Source organism: Bos grunniens, chromosome 27 (assembly GCF_055505025.1).
Source record: "Bos grunniens cultivar Pamir isolate PY7600 chromosome 27, Bosgru_T2T1.0, whole genome shotgun sequence".
In the NCBI taxonomy this organism is placed as follows: domain Eukaryota; kingdom Metazoa; phylum Chordata; class Mammalia; order Artiodactyla; family Bovidae; genus Bos; species Bos grunniens.
Genome location: NC_141191.1, coordinates 38,049,019 through 38,056,126, shown reverse-complemented (window position 1 = coordinate 38,056,126; position 7,108 = coordinate 38,049,019).

Below are 7,108 nucleotides of genomic sequence, written 5' to 3'. Positions count from 1 at the left end.
ACATGACCACTGGAAAAACCATAGCCTTGACTAGATGGACCTTTGTTGGCAAAGTAGTGTCTGCTTTTTAATATGCTCTCTAGGTTGGTCATAACTTTCCTTCCAAGGAGTAAGCGTCTTTTAATTTCATGGCTGCAATCACCATCCACAGTAATTTTGGAGCCCAAAAAATAAAGTCAGCCACTGTTTCTACTGTTTCCCCATCTTTGTTTTCTGAATGTTGAGTTTTAAGCCAACTTTTTCCACTCTCCTCTTTCACTTTCATCAAGAGGCTCCTTAGTTCTTCACTTTCTGCCATAAGGGTGGTGTCATCTGCATATCTGAGGCTATTGATATTCCTCCCAGCAGTCTTGATTCCAACTTGTGCTTTGTCTAGCCTGGCGTTTCTCATTATGTACTCTGCATAGAAGTTAAATAAGCAGGGTGACAATATACAGCCTTGATGTACCCCTTTCCCGATTTAGCGTGATGAAATCTCTTGCTGTTGGCTCCATCTCTTTGGGATTTCCCAATCACTCACCTCTACCGCTGACATCCAGTCACTGACACAATCGTGATCCAGGGTTACCTGAAACAGACGATCCTCTGACCTAGTGTCAGAAGTTAATACAGCCTAAGGCTATATCACAATGCCTAGGTCATTCACCTCACTTCCTCTCCTCACATAGGCACTTTGCACTTTATCGTCTCGCATGATCACAGGAGAAGGGTGAATATAGTACAATAAGATATTCTGAGAGACCACATTCACATAGTTTTCATTACAATATACTATCATTGTTCTATTATTATTAGTTGGGGCTTCTTTGGTGGCTCAGGTGGTAAAGAATCTGCCTGCAGTGCGGGAGACCCAGGTTCGATTCCTAGGTCAGGAAGATCCCCTAGAGAAGGGAATGGCAACCCACTTCAGTATTCTTGCCTGGAGAAATCCACAGACAGAGGAGTCTAACGGGCTTTGGGGTCACAAAGAGTTGGACATGTGGACATGACTGAGAATTGAACACTTTCACTTTCATTATTATTAGTCATTGTTGTTAATCTCTTACTGAGCCTAATTTATAATCTAAACTTTATCATAGGTATGGGTGTGTAGGTAAAAACAGTATATGTGGGGTCTGGTACTACCTTCAGTTTCGAATGTCCACAGAGGGTCTTGGAATGGATCCCCTTGGGTAAGGGGGACCACTGTATAACTTGTTAGCACCACTCTCTAATACTGTCTAATATATATTTAAATATTTCTCCTACTGTATTTTAAAAACAGCTTTCAGTTCAGTTCAGTTGCTCAGTCGTGTCTGACTCTTTAAGATCCCATGGACTGTAGCATGCCAGGCCTCCCTGTCCATCACCAACTCCCGAAGTTTACTCAAACTCATGTCCATCCAGTCGGTGATGCCAGTCAACCATCTCATCCTCTGTCGTCCCCTTCTCCTCCCACCTTCAATCTTTCCCAGCATCAGGGTCTTTCCCAATGAGTCAGTTCTTTGCATCAGGTGGCCAAAGTATTGGAGTTTCAGCTTTAACAACAGTCCTTCCAATGAATATTCAGGACTGATTTTTTTTAGGATGGACTGGTTGGATCTCCTTGAAGTGCAAGGGACTCTCAAGAGTCTTCTCCAACGCCACAGTTCAAAAGCGTCAATTCTTCAGCGCTCAGTTTTCTTTATGGTTCAACTCTCACATCCATACATGACTACTGGAAAAACCATAACTTTGACTGGACAGACTTTTGTTGGCAAACTAATATCTCTGCTTTTTAATATGCTGTCTAGGTTGGTCATAACTTTTCTTCCAAGTTAGGGAAGAATAAATAGCATACAATAAACTGGAGGTATTTAAAACAGACAAATTGAAAAGTTCTAACTTACCAACTGTGTATACAGCTGTGAAACCATCGCCTTAATCAAGATAGGGAACATTCATCGCTTTCAAAATGTTCCTGGAGTTCCTTTGTAATCCCTCCTTCCGGCCCCTCCCCAGTCTCTTTCCCCAGGCAGTGATTTGGTCCCATAGTTCAGCAGTCCCCAAGCCCTTGTTGAGAACCAGGCTGCACAGCAGGAAGTGAGCTTCATCTGCTGCTCCCCATCACTGGCATTACTGCCTGAAGCATCTGCCCCCACTCCAGTCCACGGACAAATTGTCTTGCATGAAACCGGTCCTTGGTGCCAAAAAGGTTGGGGACCGCAGCCTCAGTTTGCATTTTCTTGAATTTCATACGAAATGAAATTTCACTTCCTACAGTGTGTACTTTTTGTCTGGCTTCTTTCACATATGCTAATTATTCTGTAATTCACCTGTTGTGTTGTCAAGAATTCATTCCTCTTTGTTGCTGGATCACATTCCATTGTAAGAAAACATTGTGTGGATAGCTTGTTATTCATTCTTCTGTTGATAGGCATTTGAGTTGCTTCCTGTTTTTGTCTATTACATGTGAAGCTGCTGTTGGACATTCGCCTGCAAGTCTTTGTATAGATGCATGTCTTCATTTCTCTTGCGTAAACACCTAGGAATAGAATATCTGGATCGTGGATAAGTACATGTTTAACTTTTCAGGAAACTGCCAAACTGTTATCCAAAGTTGGTTGTATCATTTTACATCCCCACCAGCAGTGGATGAGAGTTTCGGTTTCTCCACATCCTTGCCAACACTTGGGTTGTGGTATCTCCTTGTGGTTATAACTTTAGTTTTTCTCTGACTAATGATTCTGAACATCTTTTCATGTATTTATTTGCCATCCATACATCTTTTTTAATGATGTATCTGTTCAGATCTTTTGCCATTCTTTACTTGTGGCTGTTTTCCTATTATTGAGTTTTAAGAGTTATTTATATATTTTAGAGAAGCGTCTTACATCAGACATATGGTTTGCAGTCATTTCCCCCGTATTCTGCGGCTTGCCTTTCTCGTCTCTTAACACATCCATGGGTTTGGGGGGAGTAGGCTGTGGACATCCTGAGGAGGGCACTACTCTGCCTACCACTGATATGGAGTGAAGTTCATTTTTTCCTTCCATATGGTTATCTAATTGTTCTAGCACCATTCCGTGGAAAGACTCTCCTTTCTCCTTTCTCTCCTTTCTCCACTGCATTGCCTTTGTGTTAAAAATCAGTCTTTTTCAAATATTGTATATTAACACATATATGTGGAATCTGGGAAAATGGTACTGATAAACCTATATGCAGGGCAGGAATAGAGACACAGATGTAGAGAAGAGACTTGTAGACACTGTGTGGGAAGCAGAGGGTGGGACGAACCGAGAGAGTAGCACTGAAACATATATACTGCTGCATGTGACATAGATAGCCAGTGGGAAGTTTCTATATACACAGGGAGTCCAACCTGGTACTCTTTGACAACCTGGAGGGGTGGGATGGGGCGGAGGGTGGAGGAAAGGTTCAAGAAGGAGGGGACATGTGTACATTTATGGCTGATTTGCGTGGTTGTATGGCAGAAGCCAACCGAACTTTGTAAAGCAATTATCCTCCAATTAAAAACAAATCAGTTGTGTGTGTGCCTGTGTGGTACTGGATTTTGTATTCTGGTCCATCATCTGATCTCGTTGTACATTAAATGGCTATTAGTGTTTGTCTATGATGTTAATGCTTCCTTACTGACTCAGTAAGATCTCTTGGGAGTTGCTTTCCCACATACTCAATATTTATAGTTGGGAACACCCTAAAACAGGCACAATAGTCTCCACCTTCAAACCTCAGTTTAGTGGCGTAAGCAAAGAAAAGAGTTTTTGTACATCGTGTAAAAGGGTAATATTTTTGGAACTATTTCTCGGTGAGCCTGCCTGAGGGAAAGCACAACTCAGCTCTTGACACTGGGAAAGAAGAATCTGGTTGAGAGAGGAATTAAAGGACAATATGTCAAACTGAATGTCTACCCTCCTCCACACACTCATGCGTCTGTACTCTTTCAAAAAGAGCCTGCTGGGGGAGGGTAGGAGGTGTGGGGAGATATCCAGGATGGCAGAGCAGGGCAACTTGATCATTGCTTCTCAAGATTTAGACCGGAAGTCTCTCAGCATTAAACCGGCCACCAGAGCAAAGCAGGTGTTACAAGTGCTGGATAAGAGATGGCCAAGGCTGGTGGGCCAGAGTTGGTATTCCAAGTCTCCTGTTCTGGGTCTGCGCCTGTGACTGGGGGAAAGTCCTTTGTGGAAATGCCCAGAGATCCAGGCACATGGAAGAAGCCTGGGATGGGGATGAAGAGGCTGCAAAGTATGAGAGCCTTTGGCTGGGCAGGCAGTCTTCCACATTCCTGCCAGCGTGATTCTGCAAAGAACTGTGTGTGACCAGCCATATCTTGGCAATTAGCAGTGCAAGATGCCCAGAGACTAGGCAGGGCAAGCTAGAGGATGCCAGAGCAAGAACCCAGCTCTCCTTCCCCCAAGGCAGAGTGTTAGGCAAACCCCTCTAGATCTTGGATTTCTTCCAGGAGAAGGAGGAACTCATAGTTGACTGCACTTCAAACCCAACCCAGGTGGGAAAACATACTTGGAAGGGAAGTTTTCATGAAGAGACAACTTTAAGATTTACTCCTACTCTTGTTACAAAGTAGGAATAAAGAGAATAAAGAGAAAATAAACTTTTATTTCTTTAAACCACCTATCACAGCCTCTAAATTTTGCCTCTTACAGCCAGCACTGTAAAGTTATTCCCAAAGATGTAAAATCTGATCGTCCGTGTGAATAGGAGTTAGCTGGGAGAGGTGGGCTTTTTCCTACCCTTGTTTTTGGTACCAATAAAGAAGGCTAAGCACTGAAGAATTGATGCTTTCCAATTGTGGTGCTGGAGAGGACTCTTGAGAGTCCCTTGGACTGCAAGGAGATCCAACCAGTCCATCCTAAAGGACATCAGTCCTGAATATTCATTGGAAGGACTGATGTTGAAGCTGAAACTCCAATACTTTGGCCACCTGATGAGAAGAACTGACTCATTGGAAAAGACCCTGATGCTGGGAAAGATTGAAGGTGAGAGGAGAAGGGGATGACATAGGATGAGATGGTTGGATGGCATCACCAACTCGGTGGACATGAGGGTGAGCAAACTCTGGGAGATGGTGAAGGACAGAGGAGCCTGGTGTGCTGCAGTCCATGGGGCGGCAAAGAGTCGGACACGACTTAGCGACTGAACAACAACATTGGGGTTGAAGTTCTATCTAACTAAATTAAGCTGTTCCTAGTATCCACAGGGAATTGTCTCAAAATCCATGGATACTCAAGTCTCTTACATAAAATGGTGTGGTACAGCTGGCCCTCTGTGTCTGCGGGTACCACAGATTGGTGGAATCCAAGGATGCAGAATCCAGGAATATGGAGGGCCCACTGTATTTACTCAGATAAAAGTGTGACCATGGAATTGCTCTTCTCCCACTGAGAATGATTAAGACTCAATTGATGTACTTTTACTGAGTGTCTCCCAAGCTGTGTTTCTGCCTTGATGCACCGGATGGGCGACAATCACATTGATGAAACACTTCCACAGACATGCCTAGACAAAGACTGGGGTACAGAGAAAGATTTCCATTTCTATCAGTCTTCATTCTCTTCCTCCTTCCTTTACTTTTCTTCCTCCTTCTTCTCCTCCTCCTTTTTTTCTCCCCCTTTCTTCCTTCTTTGGTTGTTTTTCTACTGGTGGTAATGCTGTTGTTTAGTTGTTAAACTGTGTCTGACTCTTTTGCCACCCTATAGACTGTAGCCCGCCAGGCTCCTCTGTCCATGGGATTCTCCAGGCAAGAATACTGGAGTGGGTTGCCATTTCCTTCCCCAGGAGATCTTCCTGACCCAGGGATCAAAACCGTATCTCCTGCACTGCAGGCAGATTCTTTACTGCTGAGCCACACAGGAAAGCCCTGTTGGTAATGAGTGGCTTAGAATGATCCCAACCTAGTCTCTGTTCAGCATATTTTGGAATTCTGTAGCCTGGGTCGGGAAGATCTCTGGAGTGGGGAATGGCAACTTGCTCCAGAATTTTTGCCTGGAGAATTTCATGCACAGAGGAGCCTCTGGGGCCACAGTTCAAGGGGTTGCAAAGAGTCGGACATGATTGAGTGGCTGAGTACAGCAGCAGCACGACTAATACATGCTCAATTTGAGCTATCAAAGAAACCTACAACCATGGCATGGAAATGCCCTTGAAAAATTATCTAGAGACTTTCCTGGCAGTCTAGTGATTAGTACTTGGCTGTTTCCTGGCCGTGGGCCTGGGTTCAATTCCTGGTTGAGAAACCAAGATCTACAGGCTGCATGCTATGGCAATAAAAAGAAAAGAAGGAAAATGATCTAAACAATTCCCTTGCCTTGTGGCAGACACACCAATGGTAGACTTCTAAGGACTTCAGGAAATAGTTCACAACCTTTCACACAGTGACCTTTTAACATCTAATCCTTCCGATTCAAGCTGGCTTTCTGCAAATTCTCAGTGGTCATAGTCAAAGGGTTGCACTGTCTGCCCTAGGAGGTTCGCACAGGGGGCCCGCTGTGGGTGGGGTGTGAGTCGGTGACCTGTGAGGAGGACTAAGGGTGCCCAGGTCCCAGCTGCGGAAACCCACTGCTGACGCTCCCCGCAGCTCACCAACAGGCTTCCTAATGGGTCCGCATCCCTCTGACGTCCTCCAAGGGCCCTGGCCGCTTCTGTCTCCTGGGTGGGGTTTGACACAGCTGGGGAAACCTGGCGCTTACTACCTTCACACTTTCCTTGTGGGAGAAATCAGAGTCCCAAAAGCTTTCTCCTGGCACTTTTCTGTGCCACCTTGGGGGCGGAGGGTAACGTGGATGAAGGAAGGTGTTCTCATATCCTCTTCAATATGTCAATACAGGATTTTTTTCTTAATATGTATATTTTATTGAAGTATAGTTGACTTGCAATGTTTCAGGTACACAGTAAAGTGATTCAGTTATACATATATTATTTTTGAAATTATTTTCCATTATAGATTATTGTAAGATATGACTATAGTTCCCTGTGCTATACAGTAAACCTTTGGTGCTTGTTGCATATCTGTTTGTTTTTTTTTTAATTAGAAATCTAGCCTTATATACTAACTCAAACAAGCAGAATCAGAATGTCATAAATTTTTAGTTAGGCAAAAATTCATAAA